The sequence below is a fragment of the Oreochromis niloticus genome, linkage group LG11 (assembly GCF_001858045.2).
Source record: "Oreochromis niloticus isolate F11D_XX linkage group LG11, O_niloticus_UMD_NMBU, whole genome shotgun sequence".
In the NCBI taxonomy this organism is placed as follows: domain Eukaryota; kingdom Metazoa; phylum Chordata; class Actinopteri; order Cichliformes; family Cichlidae; genus Oreochromis; species Oreochromis niloticus.
In genome coordinates, this window is record NC_031976.2 from 135528 (window position 1) to 156127 (window position 20600).

A 20600-nucleotide genomic window follows, 5' to 3' on the forward strand; every position below is an offset into this window, starting at 1 on the left:
TGCAAGGTTCAAAATCATTCCAGGTGGCGTCATCACGATACATGTCTCATGGTGATTTGTTAGTTGGTCATATATGATTATGATGATTGTATATTTCTGATGTTCAGTGGGATGTACCTGATCTAGGCTCAGCTGTCACATCTCAGCAACAGGAAATTACCAGTTGTTCTTGACAATTGTTTCCTGATACTTCTTTCACAACTAGCCATCTGTGCCAGGACTTTGCAGAGCAGCTGTGAAGATAGGCAGCATGAAAAACACTTGGTTCGTACCAGAAACAGCCCATTAGACCTTAATGTCCATCTGCTTCTTCCTCTGCATGTTCAGCCCTTATTGCCGGTGTCTTCTCGTAAACATTCGCAGTGAATGGACCATTTGCTGTTGTTGACAGTTAGTTCCCAGTGGCACGCGGTTGTTGGATTGGCTGAATGTGCGGTGTTCTGGCCTGGGTCAGTTGACCAGTCAGCTCATGATGGCACAGAACAGAGTTTCCATGGTAACTCATGCGGTCGAGGTGGGTAAATCAACAAATAACTTTGGCGACCATTTTATTTGATGTGCTGCACACTTGCCGTCATCACTCCAGCCTTGTCGGAGGCATTTGCCAAACACATCAGCTGTTCTTGTTTGAGTGCACACGTGTATAAATGCATCTGTCTAACCAAAGTCTTAATGACTATTCAGACCAATACAATTTATTACATGTATGTGGAATCGTGGTTTCAAACTCCAACTGCAGTTATGGGTAATATGCAGAGATATAGGCGCCAGGCCAACCTCCACCCGCCCCACTCCTGCTAAACAGGTGACAATAGATTTAAGTGCTGCTGAATCTTTGATTTTATTTATTTTCTGCTGTGTTTTACTTGCATCTATTTGAAAGACTGAGTGTAAACACAAAACATTATTGTATTTTATATACTGGACTATGCAGACAATAGGTTTAAATGTTAAAGAATTTCTTCAAGTCAACGACTGTTGCATATAATTTAATTTTTGCTTGATGTGCAGAAAGTTCAAAGATTCAAACTAATGAAAGAAATTTTAAAAAGAGACTTTTCCATTTGATTCAGTTTTATATGATTATGCAGAAAAAGTAGAACTGGGCTGAACGGTCTGTTGTTTTATTATGTATTCAGGTTGTCATGTTTTTGAAAATTAACTAAGTAATAAAGTAACTAATTACTTTTGAAAATAAGTAATCACTCAAATAACTGGATTACTTTCTTGGAGAAGTAATCAGTAATTAGTAACTAATTACTATCTTCAAGTAACTTGACCAACACTGTTTGTGTGTAATTATGTTAGGTTAGATTTCTCTACAAATTTAAGACTGAAGCCATTGATTCAAAGCATATATTTATATTTAGGTCTACTCTTATTTTAACTTAAAATAAAACAACATAATTTTCCAAACTTAAGCCATTTTATTAGCTATAAAAATTAGCACTAATCTTAGCTTTCATTTCAGTCTTTAAATTAAAAAAAAAAGACATCTGGTTAATCCTACCCACAATTTAAATTTGTGTTATTTTCGTCCTTGCATACCATACACACACACACACACACACACACACACACACACATAAATATATATATATGGATTTTTTTTTCTAAATCCAAATATATATAAAGGGCCACTCATGTGGCTCAAGAAGTACAAAGTGGGTTTTTTATTTCAAATATTGTACAATAAGAGAAAACTGCAAACATGAGCATAAATCTTTTTTCTCCCTCGTAACTAACTGAAGCCTTTTGTTGAACAACCAAATAAACACACTGGTCTCTTTCTGTCCACACATGTGGCAGCACCTCTGCTATCATTGTGTTTGTATTTAACAAAATCAAAATACAGACATAAATGTGCACATTAGAACTGTTGCACTCAACAAAAAACATATCCTCCCTAACAGAAAAAGTAACTTCAAGGGCCAAATTGCATCCTATTTTTTACATAAACCTATGGGCCATAAGTAGGGCTGACATGGGCCAGAAGAGGCCCCGGGGCCAGGGATTTGAGAGCCCTGATCTAAAGAATAACCTACTAAGAGCTCTGATTTTGGTCTACTCCATCTCTTGAGAAAACTATCAGCAAACAGTAAATTGCTGCGTTTATCATCTATGTGCTAACTTTGTTTGGTGTTTGGTCACATTTACTGGACTGTTACATAAAACCCTCTGGGAGTACTGGATGGTTCAGAAACAGGTGTTTGAGTGGAGGATCTCGCTAACACTGAATGACTTAAGACAAGTGGTTAGCCAATGAGCATGTCCTGGATTATCCTTCTTTCTAAAATTATGTTTTATTAAACATACAATGATTGAGCCATTACATAATCAGGAAATATTGAAAAGGAGCCGATGGCTGTTTTTGATATGATACAAGTGGAAGGACCACAGCTGTGGCCTCTGTGGCCATTAAACAGAAAGCAGCTTCTGATCTGGGTTTACCTCTCTGATCTCTAACCTATGTCTATGTTTTGACAGAGTTATTAACTATCAACCGTGGAGCATAACATATGGTGTGGTTTATTCATGTTTAAGTAAAGCTGGTGCTAGGTGGAGGATAACTACGAGCAGCTATGTTCCAGCTGTCCACAAACATGCACGAAAAATCACCCTGGCAGTTTTAGTTTTACTGCACTTTTCAGTAGTTTATCAGATAATAACATAGTAACAAATCAATGCTTTACACACACCACATTTTGGTGGGGCATCCTCCTGTCCAGGAATCATCTAAACCAGGGGTGTCAAAGTCAATTGCACAGGGGGCCAAAACTCAAGGCACACTTTAGGTCGCGGGCCAAACAAGATAAACATTTATTGAACACACTACAACAATGTTTTTTAAACATAAATATGAATTAAAACAGACAGGAATATTATTCCAGATTAAATAAACTTAAAAAAAAATAAACTTTAACTTTAAATATTTTGCTCCTCATAAAAATATATCCTGTCAAAATTATGCAAGTTAGAAATATGAACATGCTGCCAAAACCCCCAGAAAAAATAAATGAAAGCATACACAAGGTTGGAGCTACATGTAGACGGAGCTGGGGCATTGCTTCAGGAGTGGAACTAATAAACTGTGCGGGCCATTCAGTGTCGTACTTTGCCTTGAGTGTATCATTACACTGCAGCTCCATCTGAATCTGCACAGGTGCAGTTCAGCAAAGTCCGCTGACTTGGTTAAACATTACTTGGCAACAGGGAAAGTGAGGCAAGTTGCACTGGTGCATTTGTAACAGCTTCACTTGAAATGCCTTCACCGCATCATACATGACATGTCCATGAACTGACAGATTTCCTTGCTGAGCTCAAAAACTCGATTGAGAATTTTTATCCCAACTCAGCCAACGGACCTCTGTATGATAAGAAATGTCGGCAAACTCTGAATCTATTTCCCACATAAAAGACTGAAATTGACGGTGATTTAAACTTTTAGCTCAGATAAAATTTCGGTTTGCGTTACGGTGATCATTACATGCTCCATTTTTAGGACTTTACCACACAGCGTTTCCTGGTGTATGATGCAGTGATATGCTGTTAACTCACCGGTACAGTTCTCCTCCTGCATCTTTACTCGCATCCTGCTGACTAGTCTGCTTTTTTCACCGCACAACACCGGCGCTCCATCTGTTGTAAGTCCAACAAGTTTGTCCCAGGGCAGTTTCATGTCGGTTACACTTTGACATACGTTTTCAAAAATGTCTTTTCCTGTCGTTGTCCCGTGCATCAATTTAATGTTCAATATTTCCTCTCCACGGATGAAGATGGCCAGCTGTGCAATGTCCATCATGTCTGTACTTTCATCCACAGCAAGAGAGTAGGCAATAAAGTTTTTGCTTCTTTCACACAACTGTGTTCTTAAATCAGTGGCCATCTCACAAACCCGATCAGCAATCGTATTTCTCCTCAGGCTCACATTTGCCAAAATCTGCGTTTTGTCTGGACACAAGACGTCGCACAGCTTCATCATGCAGGTCTTCAGAGTGGTACCGGGCTGATTTGGCTATCTCCTCTGCTACAATAAAACTTGCTTTCACAACAGCTTCACTTTGTGATTTTGCTCTGGTTAAAAACGTCTGCTGAAATGTCAGATTCTTCTTTAGACTTCTACTTTCTGTAGTTTCTGCATTTAGGTTTTTCAGCTTATCCTGACGTTTTGTCTCGTAAAATTAAATTCCTTAATTACAGCCGCATTAGCTCCACTAATAAGACACACGGGTTTACCAGCAATGTCTGTAAACATATATTCAGTCACCCACTGGCGCTGAAAGGCTCTGCTTTCAGAATCAACTTTTCTCTCCACCATTGTGAGCGGCAATAACAGAAGTTTGACTTGAGCAGGAATGTTCCCAGTTAGCCTAGCGTTCAGCCAGGAGGCTGCAGCGCTGCATTATGGGATCTGTAGTTCGTATATTATTAGCGCCTCATATCGCCGGGCCATGCCGTACATAACAATAATAGTACATCTATATAAAATGATCTCGCGGGCCGGATATAAATGTACGCCGGGCCGGATGTGGCCCGCGGGCCTTGACTTTGACACATGTGATCTAAACAGTCATTATACACTCGGTGAGCAGTAACTTGTTTGAAGAACTTCCAACCGTCTCACTGGCAGTCTGGTTGACCTTTCACCTCTGACCTTTGCTCAGGCACTTAAATAGAATTGAACCAATCGATTCTGTCGTGATCTTTGAAACTGGCTGTGTCTAACTCAGATCCATGTTCATAAGGTCAGCAGCCAACAGATCACTCAAGACAGCTCCTGGGAGAGACACATTTCATTTATTCATATTATTTTTTAGATTCTTATTTGCTGATTTGTTTTTACTGCACTTGGAATAACAGACGCCATCTTCATGATAATTAAATTATTCATTTTTCAAAAACCACCTGAAGTCTAAAAATGTGTCTGTATGTATCTGATGAAACCCAGCGATGTCAGTGCAGCCTAACTGCTCGAGTGGATTGGTCTTGTCAGTGTGAGGGTTACATGAGCAACCCCACAGAGAAATACTCAGCAGGACAAAACCCACTGAGATTATCAGATCTGTGGAGGTACAGAGCCTGCCCGTCAAAGCAGACGGCCTCGGGGCAGAAATTTAGGACTCGCTGACACTGAGGAAACATCCAGAGTTCCCTTTGGCAACTTGGATCAACTTGTAAAGAAGTTCTGAAAAGACAAGTGGCAGCTACAGAGAAGGCAATACACGATTAAATAAAGGAGAAACAAATCTAAAACCCTGAATAATCAACAGACGCTTCTAGAGCAAATACAAGAACTTTAGACAGTTTTCACTACTGCTGCTGCAGTGAGGGAGACTCCTTTGTCTCATCCTCAGTGCCTCAGGTTTCTTTGGGCTCAATCTTTAACTTCTCATCCCACTGACTCCCACTTTCACTTGTCCCTCAATCAACTCCATTTGTTGTCTATACCAGTTATTTTCACCTGATCCTTTCCATACTGCTAAGTTAAAAACCTCTCATTAAAGTAGCAATATCACATAAATTGGATGTCATATTGCTACCGTCTTGCATTCTTGCAAGAACTCACGTAAAATGAGTTCTGGGCTCTGAAAAACGTATTGAAGCTCTGGTAAATCTTAATTTAAAGCCACTTAATTTTTTATAACTGTCTTTAGGCACCAGTATCATGGTTTCAATTGTAAAAGTCTACCAATGTACCAGAAACTGTAACAGAGTGGATGTTTTATCTGTTTTATAGAGCATCACTGGAGAGTACTTACAGTATTTATTGATGACCTCTTTACCAGGCTCATTTTCCAGCTGTGATTTTAGTCTGGGTCTGATCAGAAAACACTCAAACGCATCATTGTTCAGTGGACTGTAACAGCATGAAGTGCTGAGTAAACTATATCAAACCCAGGCTTATGTAGAATAATAAGACTGTTATCACTGATCAATAAAATAAAGTCAGCACACTCTGACTTTATTTTATTTCCATGTAACACACACACACACACAGACACACAGAGACACACACACACACATACACACACAGACACACACGCACACACACACACGCACACACACGTGCGCACACACAGACACACACGCACACACACACACACACACACACAGACACACACGCACACACACACACACAGACACACACGCACACACACAGAGACACACAGACACACACCTACACACACACGCACACACACACACACAGACACACACGCACACACACAGAGACACACAGACACACACACACACATAGACACACACACACACAGAGGTCCGTCCCCCTAGTTTAAACATCAGTGGTTTCTGTAATGCTCCAACAGTAACACAGCGATGCTGACACTACACTGTCTCTTATAATGCGTCTGGCTTTTGGTCGCTTCCTGAATGTTCTGCACTTGTGCTAATTAATGAAAGCAGCATGCTTGTACTAATTGCTTCGTGCCTTGTTGATGATGGTCCTCATCAGCCAGAATAAGGCTTATGAATTACTCTTTACTGGATGTTAATGATATCACACATGCAGCCCTGGGAGGTCAGGTCAGACAGTCTAATCACAGGTAAAGGTGTGCCTTTGTTGCTGATTGGATGATATAAGGCCAGATGTTTGGGGGGGAAGTCTGTAATTGGAAATTTGTTTGGCTTTAATGACATGATGATATTGAGATAAAAGTCATAAGGAAAGCGCCATATGTTGTAACTTTAAACTTATCTGGATATTTTGCAGAATACAGTTTAGAATGCTGTCACGAAACAGACAGGACTTTTATCTCAACGTTGTTCAAATGAAAGAATTTCTGGTGCAGTTTTATTTTTAAAGTATTATTTTGTAACAAAGAACAATAGTTGATGAGTGCAAGTAATAGCTTTTTTTCAGCATCCTGTAAAAGTTCTATAACACTGAAAGCTTTGAAAATAGGTCAGTCAGTAGAAACAGAAAAGAGGTTTCTACTATAACTTCACCTATTTCCCACGTGCAGAGACGATAGGGTGAAGCCTGAAGAGGCTAAAGCTTCAGCATAACGTGCAACATGCAGAACAGCTTTAATGTTTGGTGTGCTTTAGCTGGTGGTCTTGATGGAGACCCTAATCAATGCCAAAAGCATAGATGTGTTGGGTTTTTGTAGCTACTACAAGTGCTCTTAGAGCACATGTGTCAAAGTCAAGGCCCGCGGGCCACATCCGGCCCGGCGTACATTTATATCCGGCCCGCGAGATCATTTTATATAGATGTACTATTATTGTTATGTACGGCATGGCCCGGCGATATGAGGCGCTAATAATATACGAACTACAGATCCCATAATGCAGCGCTGCAGCCTCCTGGCTGAACGCTAGGCTAACTGGGAACATTCCTGCTCAAGTCAAACTTCTGTTATTGCCGCTCACAATGGTGGAGAGAAAAGTTGATTCTGAAAGCAGAGCCTTTCAGCGCCAGTGGGTGACTGAATATATGTTTACAGACATTGCTGGTAAACCCGTGTGTCTTATTAGTGGAGCTAATGCGGCTGTAATTAAGGAATTTAATTTTACGAGACAAAACGTCAGGATAAGCTGAAAAACCTAAATGCAGAAACTACAGAAAGTAGAAGTCTAAAGAAGAATCTGACATTTCAGCAGACGTTTTTAACCAGAGCAAAATCACAAAGTGAAGCTGTTGTGAAAGCAAGTTTTATTGTAGCAGAGGAGATAGCCAAATCAGCCCGGTACCACTCTGAAGACCTGCATGATGAAGCTGTGCGACGTCTTGTGTCCAGACAAAACACAGATTTTGGCAAATGTGAGCCTGAGGAGAAATACGATTGCTGATCGGGTTTGTGAGATGGCCACTGATTTAAGAACACAGTTGTGTGAAAGAAGCAAAAACTTTATTGCATACTCTCTTGCTGTGGATGAAAGTATAGATATGATGGACATTGCACAGCTGGCCATCTTCATCCGTGGAGAGGAAATATTGAACATTAAATTGATGCACGGGACAACGACAGGAAAAGACATTTTTGAAAACGTATGTCAAAGTGTAACCGACATGAAACTGCCCTGGGACAAACTTGTTGGACTTACAACAGATGGAGCGCCGGTGTTGTGCGGTGAAAAAAGCAGACTAGTCAGCAGGATGCGAGTAAAGATGCAGGAGGAGAACTGTACCGGTGAGTTAACAGCATATCACTGCATCATACACCAGGAAACGCTGTGTGGTAAAGTCCTAAAAATCGAGCATGTAATGATCACCGTAACGCAAACCGAAATTTTATCTGAGCTAAAAGTTTAAATCACCGTCAATTTCAGTCTTTTATGTGGGAAATAGATTCAGAGTTTGCCAACATTTCTTATCATACAGAGGTCCGTTGGCTGAGTTGGGATAAAAATTCTCAATCGAGTTTTTGAGCTCAGCAAGGAAATCTGTCAGTTCATGGACATGTCATGTATGATGCGGTGAAGGCATTTCAAGTGAAGCTGTTACAAATGCACCAGTGCAACTTGCCTCACTTTCCCTGTTGCCAAGTAATGTTTAACCAAGTCAGCGGACTTTGCTGAACTGCACCTGTGCAGATTCAGATGGAGCTGCAGTGTAATGATACACTCAAGGCAAAGTACGACACTGAATGGCCCGCACAGTTTATTAGTTCCATTCCTGAAGCAATGCCGCAGCTCCGTCTACATGTAGCTCCAACCTTGTGTATGCTTTCATTTATTTTTTCTGGGGGTTTTGGCAGCATGTTCATATTTCTAACTTACATAATTTTGACAGGATATATTTTTATGAGGAGCAAAATATTTAAAGTTAAAGTTTATTTTTTTTAAGTTTATTTAATCTGGAATAATATTCCTGTCTGTTTTAATTCATATTTATGTTTAAAAAACATTGTTGTAGTGTGTTCAATAAATGTTTATCTTGTTTGGCCCGCGACCTAAAGTGTGCCTTGAGTTTTGGCCCCCTGTGCAATTGACTTTGACACCCCTGTCTTAGAGCTTTAGCCCCCTTTTTATTGATTGATTGATTGATTGATTGATTGATTGAGTGAGTGATGCTATCATCAGTGCTTCACAGTGGTTGTCACCTGAAATGATTTTTAGTTAACAGGTTCTCAGAAATGAACTAACTGTGTGTTTGGTTACTGTACAGAGTATTAGTATGCACCAAGCAGGATTAGCCACCTTTACCATAGTATATAAATTATAGTAACCAGAAACAGTCTATCATTGCTTTAAGGAATGAAGGTCATTCTTCATTTGAAGAAGACTTCTGTCAGGGGCTGGGTCTGTGACCCGCTGCTTTCAGTGTGTTTTGATCTCCTTTATTATATTTTGAAGATAATGTGGAGTTTTGGATTCTTATTAATTGGCCGTGAGTTTTAGTTTAGTCTATGTTTCACCCAGGCCTTCTGTGCTAGTTGTCATGTATTTCTTGTCTGCATGTTTCATGTTGTCAAGCCTGTGTTGTCATGTCTATGTCTCGCCATGTTTCCTGTTTTATTTTGAAAGTCTTGTGTTTCTATGTTCAGTGTGTTTAGTTTTACTCTTCCCCTGTGATGCTGTTATGTTCATTTGTGTCAGCTGGTTTTCCAGGTGTTTCCACTTCCCCTGATCACCTCCTGTGTTTCATTCAGTCTTTGTCAGGTCGTCTGTTTTCCTCCCTTCATGTCATGTCAAGCATTCGGGTACTTCATGTTTCATGTTCATGTGTTTTCCCACAGTTTCTGCATGCTCCTGCTCTGAATCATGTTCATCTCTTTTTCATAGTTGTCACAGTCTAGTTTTTCCCACTTTAGGTTTTAGTTTTAGTTTTCCCAATTGTTCATTTTTGCCTTTTTGTATTCATGTTTGTCGGCCCAAATAAACGGCTCACTTTTTGTTTAAACTTGGTTCCGTCTTCTCTCGTGTTCTGCATTTGGGTTCTCCTTCTCACTCCCACAATCTTTTAAAATCAGATTTCTAAATGAAATTCTTAAAAACCGGAGAATTGTTATTTTTCTGTGTCAAAGTAACCTATTGATAGTTGTTAGTGCAGTGAAGAGTAGTTTATTCTGCTTTACTGCTAACTTTGTCGTCCAGAATGTACACATAGTATACTGTAGTATACTGTAGTAAAGTTTATAAAAAGCATCCGTCTCTTTTCCACAGTGGAACTTGGTGTAACACAGTAACTGAAGCTACCAGCCTTTCATGGAGCCCACATCTTTCCTTAAACAATAGTGGATTTATTTACCATATATGCATACACTAACAATGTTCTTATTAAGATCAGATAAACCTTTATTAGTCCTATATGTTTGTTGGGTCACAGCAGAAAGTGGACAGTCACAGTGTTATTATGTTATATTATGTTGTTATGTTGCCATTAGACGAAATCACCTCACTGATGCCAAATGATAGAAAGTGGAACAACTAGAGAAAAAATCAGGTTCTTATAAACACCAAGTGATTTCAAACAAATTCATGTTTTCAGCACAATTTTAAAAAAGTTCAAAATTAGTTTGGATGTGATAAAAATGAAATCTGACTTTACAGGTGATTTCAAAGGTAAATATGTCCTCTCACACACGAAGAGATAAAGATAAAGATATAGTTCCAACATGGCGGCGCACACTGTTGCAGCGGCTTACGGCTCTCCGTCTCAGTACTCCTTTCTTCTTCTTTTTTTGAACTTTTACTGCCAAAAATAACAAGGCAATTCACATCAACAACATGACCTGAGACCAAATCTGCAGTATATAATGGTGAGGGTTATTCAAAAACTTAATTTAAAAGGAAAAACATATATACACATCATATACATACATACATATCAATACCTACATACCTAAGCACAGATGTAACAATGTTAAGGCTTGAATGTCCTTTCAAGATATTTTATAATTAGTCTCCATTTTTTCTCAAAGGTTGGCACTTTTAGTTGTAGTTGAGCTGTTATCCGTTCCATCGTATAGACATGTCTAGTTTTCAGAAGCCACTGGGCAACTGTGGGCGTTTCTGGTTTGAGCCAGTGGATTGTTATCATTTTTCTTGCAGTCATGAGGAGGAGATGTAGGAGAAAGTGCTGCTCATAGGAGGAACCATCAGGAAAGATATCCAACAAAAAGATCAGAGGATCCATTGGGAGGTTGACTGACAATATGTTTTGTATAATGTTCTTAACATCCATCCAGTACTGTTGTATGTAAACACAGTCCCAAAAGATTTGCGTCTGGTCCCCGACAAACCCACACCCTCTCCAACATTTATCACAGACACTACTTTTGGATAGAAAGGTTTTCAGTGGAGTTCTAAAAAATCTTAATTTAACCTTCCAGTCGAATTCCTTCCACATTTGACTACCCACCCCTCTGTGGCAGCTACAGCAGACACTCTCCCATGTGACATCATCCAAAATTATATTGAGTTCCATTTCCCATTGTTGTTTTATATGATAGGTATTATCAGACATGTCAATCAGCAGTTTCTGGTAAATTAAAGACACTTGGTTTTTCAATGTACCCGACTTTTCAAGCAGTTTTATAAAATGGTTTTCCAGCCCGATTGGTTCTCTTCTAATATTATCCCAATCTTTATGCTTTGTAATGTAGTCCCTTAACTGTAAGTATCTATAATGGTCCCCTGGGGATAAAGCATATTTAGCCCTTAGCTGGGCAAAACTTTTAAGAGTATTCTTTTCAAACAGCTGATTGACTGTAATCAATCCTTTCTCCGCCCACCTCTCAAAACTCCGATCTGACAATGATGGAAGGAACTCAACATTTCCATTTATGGGAATCGCTCGAGACATGGTAAAATTCCCTTTTAACATTTTTAACACTTGGTTCCAAATCTTTACAGTGTGCTTGACCCATGGGTTAGTTATTTTAATTTTTTTCCGTGATTGTGGGTTGAGAAATGGGAGACTCCGAAGGGAGATACCTGGTAATGAATACTCTTCCATAGATACCCACTGCATTTCTGGATCATGAATAATCCAGGCAGTCATTGATTTTAATTGAGCTGCCCAATAGTACATTCTGAAGTTAGGCAACTTGAGGCCCCCTGTTTCTTTTCCAGACATTAACATTTTGAGTCTGACCCTTGGTCGTTTATTCTGCCAGATAAATTTAGAGGTAATGCTTTCTAATAATTTGAATGCAGACTGTGGGATCAAAATGGGTAGGTTCTGAAATAGGAATAATAGGCGTGGAAGAATATTCATCCTTATACATTCAATCCTCCCCATAAAAGTGAGTGGGAGTAGGTTCCATCTGTCCAAGTCCCCCTTAATCTCCCTGAACAACCGATCATAATTGAGTGCAAGTAACTGATTGGTTTTAGGAGTAATAATTACCCCCAAGTATCTGAAGCCCTGTTTGGAGTGTCTAAAAGATACAAGATGATCCAGCTATGTGGGCCAGTTGCCAACAATCATTAACGCCTCAGATTTATTTGTCTTTATTTTATAACCTGACACTGTACCATAATCTTCAAGGTTGCTCAGAAGGGCCGGGACAGAGGTGACCAGATTCTCTAAAAATAGCAGAATATCATCTGCGAAAAGTGACAGTTTATGTTGTGTATTGGTTTCATCTCTAATTCCTTGTATGAGAGGGTTGGATCTGATCAGTTCAGCTAACAGTTTAATACTAAGAGCAAATAAGGACGGCGATAACACTTCACCCTGTCTAGTGCCACGGCCTAGAGAGAAAAAGTCAGAGCAGTTCCCATTAATCCTTACCCGAGACTTGGGATTTTTATATAGTGTTTGGACCCATGAGATAAAAGTCTCATTGAAGCCCATGTGCCTGAGAGTCTGTTGCAGGAAGTCCCAATCTACCCGGTCAAAGGCCTTTTCCGCATCCAGGCTCAAGAACATTGATGAGGTGTCCCTTTCCTGTGCCATAATCTGAAGATTGAGGGCCCTTCTAACATTATCTGAACCTTGCCTATGGGAAATAAAACCTGTTTGGTCAGGTTTCACTAGTTTTTTTTTTTCATGTTTTTGGATTCTATTTGCAATAATGGCTGTAAGAATTTTTAAATCAACACAGAGCAGGCTGATAGGGCGATAAGACATGCATAAAGTCAGGTCCTTGCTTTCTTTGTGGATGACACTAATAATGGCTTCAGACCATGACTGGGGGGGATCACCTTTAAATAATGCATAATTATAAACTTTGCATAACAATGGTGTTAGCTCTTTTTCAAAAAATTTGTAATACTCCCCTGGCAGGCCATCCACTCCGGGAGACTTGTTTTTCAGTTTTCCAATACTGTTTTTTATTTCTTCAATGTTGATTGGATTTGTTATTAGCTCAGCCTCTTCCTGAGACAGTTTACAAAGATTGATCGGGTTAAGAAATTGTTCAATCTTTTCAATTTTATTTGGGACATTTTCTTCTTTATATAATTCCTGATAATACAGAGAAAATGCTTTTGCAACTTCCTTAGGTTGGCACACAATTTTTCTGGAGTTTGGACATTTGATTTTATGAACAACCCTACTGGATTGCTCTTTACGCAGCTGAAATGCCAGCAGTCGGCTTGCCCGATTGCCGTACTGGTAGTACTTTTGATTAGCATAGCGTAGTTGTCCCTCCACCTTATATGTTAGTAAATCATCCAACTTTTGCCTCTGCTCTTTCAATGAGTTCAAAGTCCCAGTGTCTTTAGTTACCTGATAGACTTTTTCTAATTTTTTAATGTTGTTTTCTAGTTCTGTTTGTTCTGCTAGTCTCTCCTTTTTCAGTCTTGATGAAACTGCTATAATATTACCTCTCAAATAACTTTTGGCACTCTCCCACAAGATTGAAGGAGACACCTCATTATTATCATTAAATTGAATATATTCAGTCAGACTCTTTTGAAGTTCTTGTCGAGTTTCATTATATAAGATAGATACATTGGCTCTCCAATATTTAAAATGATTGTTTGGATTCATTCTTAATTTCAGACAAACCAGGGCGTGATCAGAGATAATGGTTGCTTCTATGCTACACTGTCTAGCCCTATAAAGGTCCCTCCTAGGCATTAAAAACATGTCTATCCTTGAATGGCTGCGATGTATATGTGAATAAAAAGTAAAATCTTTTTCTTGGGGGTGGAACTGGCGCCACACATCCACTAGGCCCAGTTCCTTAATCATTGTATTTAAACTACAAGATTTTTTGGATTTGGGGCCATTGTGTGCCGGGAGTCTGTCGACAGCTGCTTTCAAAGTACAGTTGAAATCACCTCCCACCAAGATCATTCCTTCAGATTTTTCTGCTATTAATGATGCAATATTCTTGAAGAATTGTGGACAGTCCTCGTTTGGTGCATATAAGTTTAGTAAAGTAATTTTAGACCCCCCTACAGAGCCAATCACCATTTCATAGCGCCCCTCCCTATCCGCAAATGTTTTTTCATGGTGGAAATATGTTGACCGGTTAAAAAGAATTGCAACTCCTCTTTTTCTCCCATCCTGATAAGTAGAGATATATTGTTGTTCAACCCACTCTCTCCTCAACTTCCTATGTTCCTTTTCAGAGAGGTGAGTCTCCTGGAGCATTGCTATGGAGCACTTAAAGTTTTTCAGTTGGTTCAGTACCTTTTTCCTTTTAATTGGACTATTCAAACCCTTTACGTTATACGAGACACAAATTAGATCTTTCATATCTTAGACTCAGGTCCTGTACAGACAAAACTAAATTATTATACTCAATGAAATAGTGGTCTACAATTGGTCTCAGGCCAAGATAAACAAAAACATTTAGAATTAAACAAACAAAGAACATTAAGAACATTAGCTTCCACGTACCCGACTGGATTAATAACAACCTGAGTAATCCAGTCCCCGATGTATCCTGGGCGGAGGGTGGTGACAAGTCCTCCGTGGGGGAAAAACACAATGTGTTACTTCGTCGCTGTTGACCGCTCGCAGAGCGGCTCATTGCGGCTCATTGCGGCTATATAAGTGGGGAAGTTGGTATCCACTTGTGTGCGCACTTTCCCTCCATTGTACAAGCAAAATTTTATTATCTTTTCCTAACATTTATGTCCAAGAAAAACTAAAATGAACTCGGCGGGAGTAACATCTCAGTCCTCCATAAAGAAAGTTTTCATTTCGGCAAGGGAGAGGGTCACACCTGCCCTAGTTCCCTCAGCGGACCATCTGCACCGGGATAGCTCCGTTTCCATGCGCTCCCTCTGGTCGACTCGCACTTGTATCCCCAGTTCTTGAAGCGTCGGCAGGGCTTTCGTCAAACTTGAGAATGTCTTCTCACCACCATCCTTGAACAGTCTCAGTTTTGCTGGAAACACACATTTGGCTCTGATGTTTTTAATGTCTTTAATTGCTTTACCGCATCTCGTACCAGTGCCCTCCTCTTTTGCAGTTCCGGGGAAAAATCATGGTCAAAATATATCTGCATGCCCTTATATAAGACACGCTTCTGATCCCAGGCTTGTCATAGAATGGTCTCTTTCACAGAGAAGTCCCAGAATCTGACCACCAGTGAGCGCGGTGCTGCGTCGGGGTTCTTGGGTTTAGCAGCGAGGGCTCTGTGTGCTCGCTCTATTCCAATGTTAAGATCAGCGGGAAGTTGAAGAGTTGATTTACACAGCTCTAGCACAAACAACTTAACATCTCTCCCCTCACTCCCTTCTGGTACACGATAGATCCTCAAGTTGTTTCGCCTTAGTCTATTTTGCATGTCCTTGCATCGTGCAGTGAGATCCATTTCTCTATGCAACAAGTACCGGAGGGCTCGTTCATGATGCCTGGTGGAGTCTTCGTTGTCGCCAATCTGCTCCTCCATCTCCGTTGTTCTGTTTTCCAGCTTTGTCATATCTTCTCTCAGATTCTTAAAAGACGCCTCCAATCTCGTCAGAGCTTGCTGTGTTTCCATATGCCCATCTTTGTTATCTTTTCTTATCTTCTCCAGTTCTCCTAATATCCTCGTATCTGCATCACGAGTGCTAGCAGTAGCATTAGCATCTGCATTCGAGGACAAAGTTAGTTGCTTCAAATGCTCGCCTTTATCTTTATTTTGATCCTGTTTGCTGGATCCCTTGCCTCTCAGGGACGATGCCATGCTGGTTAGAATGGAAATTGCCGAGTTTTAAAAACTGTAGTTAGGAGTAATGTATTAATCTGGACGGAGCTCGTTCCCTGTGCTGCTTGACTAGATCATGGCATCACTGGAAGCCTTCAGTACTCCTTTCTTTTGTTTAGTTTGTTTAGTTTGTATGTCCTTCTTATTTTTTTGTTGCACTATCGGCTCTGCTTTCAAAATTCGCTACACCCGCCAGAGCCTCATAGACATCGGTGACCAGCATCAAACATCTGTTTCACTGGACTTACTTTGCACGCACAACATCTCAGATCACATAGCGAGACCACCGGGCTCCCCGTGGATTGTTATCGGGACTAGGTGGCGGCGCAGACGGAGGGAGAGGAAGCAAAAGTGGGGCCGTAGGTCCAGCATTATGCTGAGGCTAAAAAACCAACCACACAAGCCACCTCTGCTGAGCCTCTCTCTCTCCAATGCCAGATCCCTCGTGCAAAAAACGGATGACCTGGAATTACAACTAGTGGGAAATCGCTATGTTCGTGACTGCTGTGCCTTGATCATCACCGAAACCTGGCTTCACCCGGGAATACCCGATGCTAGCGTGCAGCTAGCAGGCCGCACTCTGCTTCGCTGGGCAGGACAAAGGACTCTGGTAAGAGCAGGGGGGGGGGGGGGGGGGGGGGCTCTGTATTTACATGCATGAAAGCTGGTGCAACAACGGGACAATTATAAACAGTCACTGCTCCCCGAACCTCAAGTACATGTCAGTAAGATCCCGGCCTTTTTTTCTACCGAGAGAGCTAACAGTAGTGATCATCACGGCTGTGTACATTCCACCCGATGCCAACGTAAACACGGCGCTCTCCATCCTGCTGAACACCATTAACGAACAGCAGCGGGCCCACCCGGATGGTGTTCACATAATTGCAGGTGACTTTAATAAGGCCAACATAAAGACTGTACTCCCAAAGTTCTATCAGCATGTCAAATGTCCCACCACTCTAGACCATGTTTACTCCAACATTAAGCATGCATATAGGGCTTTGGAGCGTGATGTCACAGGGGTGGGCGTGGAAAGGATTTTGGCCTGATGCGCCATTTTCCGGGTCCAAACAAAGCGCAAGCGAAAAAGGAGCGAAGGCACACAGCCATGGTTCGTCCTTGCTGTGTGGTCGGCTGCAATGTTCGATCGCACGACCGGCACGGGAATAAGCTTAAAAAGGGTTTGTCTTTTTATTCTCTCTGTTATGATTCAGTGTTATGGATATTTTTGTACTGTGTTTTTTGGTCTGCCACACCAGAGGGTGGCATAGTTTGTGTCCTGTGTTATTGCTATTATGCGAGTTCCAGGTGGAGGCTGACAATTGGTGGAGGACTGGGAGAGGCCGGCTATAAATGAGGACCCTTCTCAACTGGCACCCCCCCCCGCCTACTTCCTGTTCCCAACGAACTGTGCATGTGGCTGCGTGTGAATTTGTATTTTGGAAGCTTTTTCCGTGTTGTAAATAGTTTGTTGTATGTAGATGTAAATAGTTGTCAATATTTAATTTTACTCGGTAGCTGTAAGGGTGAGAAGCCATTTTTCTTTGGGAACCTTTTCTCCTGTTTTTGGTTAGGGAGGCAGGTAAGACACCTGTAATTTTCTTTTGGGGTTTTCTGTGAAGGTAAGCCAGCTGCATTTCATTTCTAGAGTTTTTGGTTTGTTGTTTTGGCCATGCTCACCCTGATGCCCGCTACCTTTTGGGCCTTAATAAACTGACTGGCTGTTGTGAAATCCGTGGCAGTTGTCTTTTTGGTTCGTCTTCCTTGAGAGCAGGGAATGTGGGGGCAGTTCTCCTTATTTTTATTTTTCCTTATGTTGCACGCCGGGTTTCCCTGGGCTGGGGTGTAACATCTCCCAACCTGGAAGCAACATGAGGGAGCTTATATGGCGGACCTTACAAAACGAAGGTGTCTAGCCTGGATAGCAGCAGTGAGACGAGCTGATATCCAGTTCGCTTCCATCTCCAGATATCTGTTGGTGTGCTCCAGACATCTTCACTCCGGTAAGTTCTATATATGTTCATATCACTCTTTATAGCTTAATAATATTATCGTTGGGGCTCTCGGAGGTTATAGAAATTGCGAACAAACATAGAATTGAGTGACTGTGCAGACATACGTGCTATGTAAAGATTCGCTAATTCTTTCGCACAACTGTAGGGAAGCCTGCCTATGAAATGGATCAAACAAATCCAGACTGGGTACCAACGTTACACATGGGGCACTCCGAAATCCGAACGTGAGGGTTAGGGTTAGGGTTAACAAGATACGTGAAGATATCGGGGTAGGACAGTGGCAGTAAGTCGTCTGGGTCTTTACTCCACTGCCGTATTTAATATGGGTCCACATTTGCGATGCACTCTATGGTTTTTCAAGTACCGCTGCTTTGCCTCTGGATGCAATCGGTCTCTATACCGTCCGTTTTCTTTTGAGCTGCTTTTAAGCATCTTTCCAGCACAGTGTGTTTGTTTTGATTTGTGGACCCAGAAAATGGCGCCGCACTCCCACAATACATTGCTCCCACAAATCAACTCCAAAGCCCTATAGAGCCATACCCCTCCCCCACCTCGGTCAGTCTGACCACCTCTCCCTCCTGCTCTCCCCAGCCTACACCCCCCTCAGACGCAGTGCCAGGCCCACCACAAAGACTGTTACAACCTGGCCTGAAAATGCTCTCTCCAAACTACAGGACTGCTTCACACAGACAGACTGGGACATATTTGAACACCAGGACCTAGAAACTTTTACAGGATCAGTACTGGACTACATCAAGTTCTGTACTGCAAATGTGACTGTGGACAAAAGCATTCGAGTTTTCCCAAACCAAAAACCCTGGATGTCCAGCGAGGTCCGCTTACTCCTCAAAGCCCGCAACGCCGCCTTCAGGTCAGGTGACAGAGCTCTGTACAAGGCTGCTCGAGCTGACCTGAAAAGGGGGATTAAAAAAGCCAAGTCAGACCACAAAAGAAACATTGAGTCCCACCTGTCCAGCAACAACACACGGGAGGTGTGGCCGGAAATGCAAGACATCATCACAGAGGCAGAACTGTGAAAACAGAAAACCTGAGTGTGCAGCTGGCAGAGGAAATAAACAGCTTCTTCGCCCGCTTTGAAACACCACAACAGCAGCACTCATCTGCCTCAGCCCTGCTCCCATCCTCATCCTCATCCTCACCTGGTTCGTGCACCGCTCCACTCACTGTAACGGAGCACGATGTCAGGCGTGTGCTCCTAGCAGTGAACCCCAGGAAGGCGGCCGGTCCAGACGGAGTACCTGGCAAGGTGCTAAGAGCATGTGCACACCAGCTCACCCTCATCTTCACCAGACTCTTCAACCTCTCACTGGATCAGGCAGCCATCCCATCCTGTCTAAAATCAGCCACAATCATCCCAGTGCCGAAGATGTCTCCCATCACCAGCCTGAATGATTACCGCCCTGTGGCCCTCACACCGGTAATCATGAAATGCTTTGAGAGACTAGTCCTTCAACACATCAAGGATTACCTCCCCCCAGAATTCGACCCCCACCAGTTTGCATACCGTGCAAACAGATCCACAGAAGACGCCATCGCCACAGCCCTCCACGCTGTGCTGAGTCACCGAGAGCAGCGGCAGAGCTACATCCGAATGCTCTTCGTGGACTACAGCTCAGCCTTCAACACAGTAATCCCAGACATCCTCATCACCAAACTGGTCACTCTTGGCCTCCCTCCTCTCACATGTGCCTGGATAAAGGACTTTCTCACAAACCGGCCCCAGACTGTAAGACTCCGCCCTCATCTCTCCTCCACTCGCACACTGAGCACCGGCTCCCCACAGGGCTGTGTGCTGAGCCCCCTCCTGTATTCTCTCTACAACCACGACTGCAGTTCGACCCACAACAACAATCTCATCATCAAGTTTGCTGATGACACCACGGTAGTCGGACTCATCTCGAAGGGAGACGAGGCAGAGTACAGAGAGGAAGTCCTGAAGTTGGCAGCCTGGTGTTCAGAAAACAACCTGGCACTGAACACCAAGAAAACCAAAGAGCTCATTGTCGACTTCAGGAGACACAGCACTGACTTAGCCCCCCTTTACATCAACGGGGAGTGTGTGGAGAGGGTCCACACCTTCCGGTTCCTTGGTGTCCTCATCTCTGCTGACATCTCTTGGACAGACAACATCTCAGCGGTCATCAAGAAGGCCCAACAGTGGCTGCACTTCCTGAGAGTCCTCAGGAAGTACAAGCTGAACTCCAACCTGCTGCTGACCTTCTACCGCTCGTCCATTGAGAGCCTGCTAACCTACTGCATCACGGTATGGTACGGCAGCTGCACTAAAGCGGATAGAGTGAGGCTTCAGAGTGTGGTCAAGACAGCACAAAAGATCATCGGCTGCCCTCTCCCCTCCCTGATGGACATTTATTCCTCCCGCTGCCTCAGCAGAGCAGCAAACATCATCAAGGACAGCTCCCACCCTGGCTTCAACATGTTCAGCCTGCTTCCCTCAGGGAAGCGCTGCAGGTGCATCAGCACAAAAACCCACAGACTCAAAAACAGT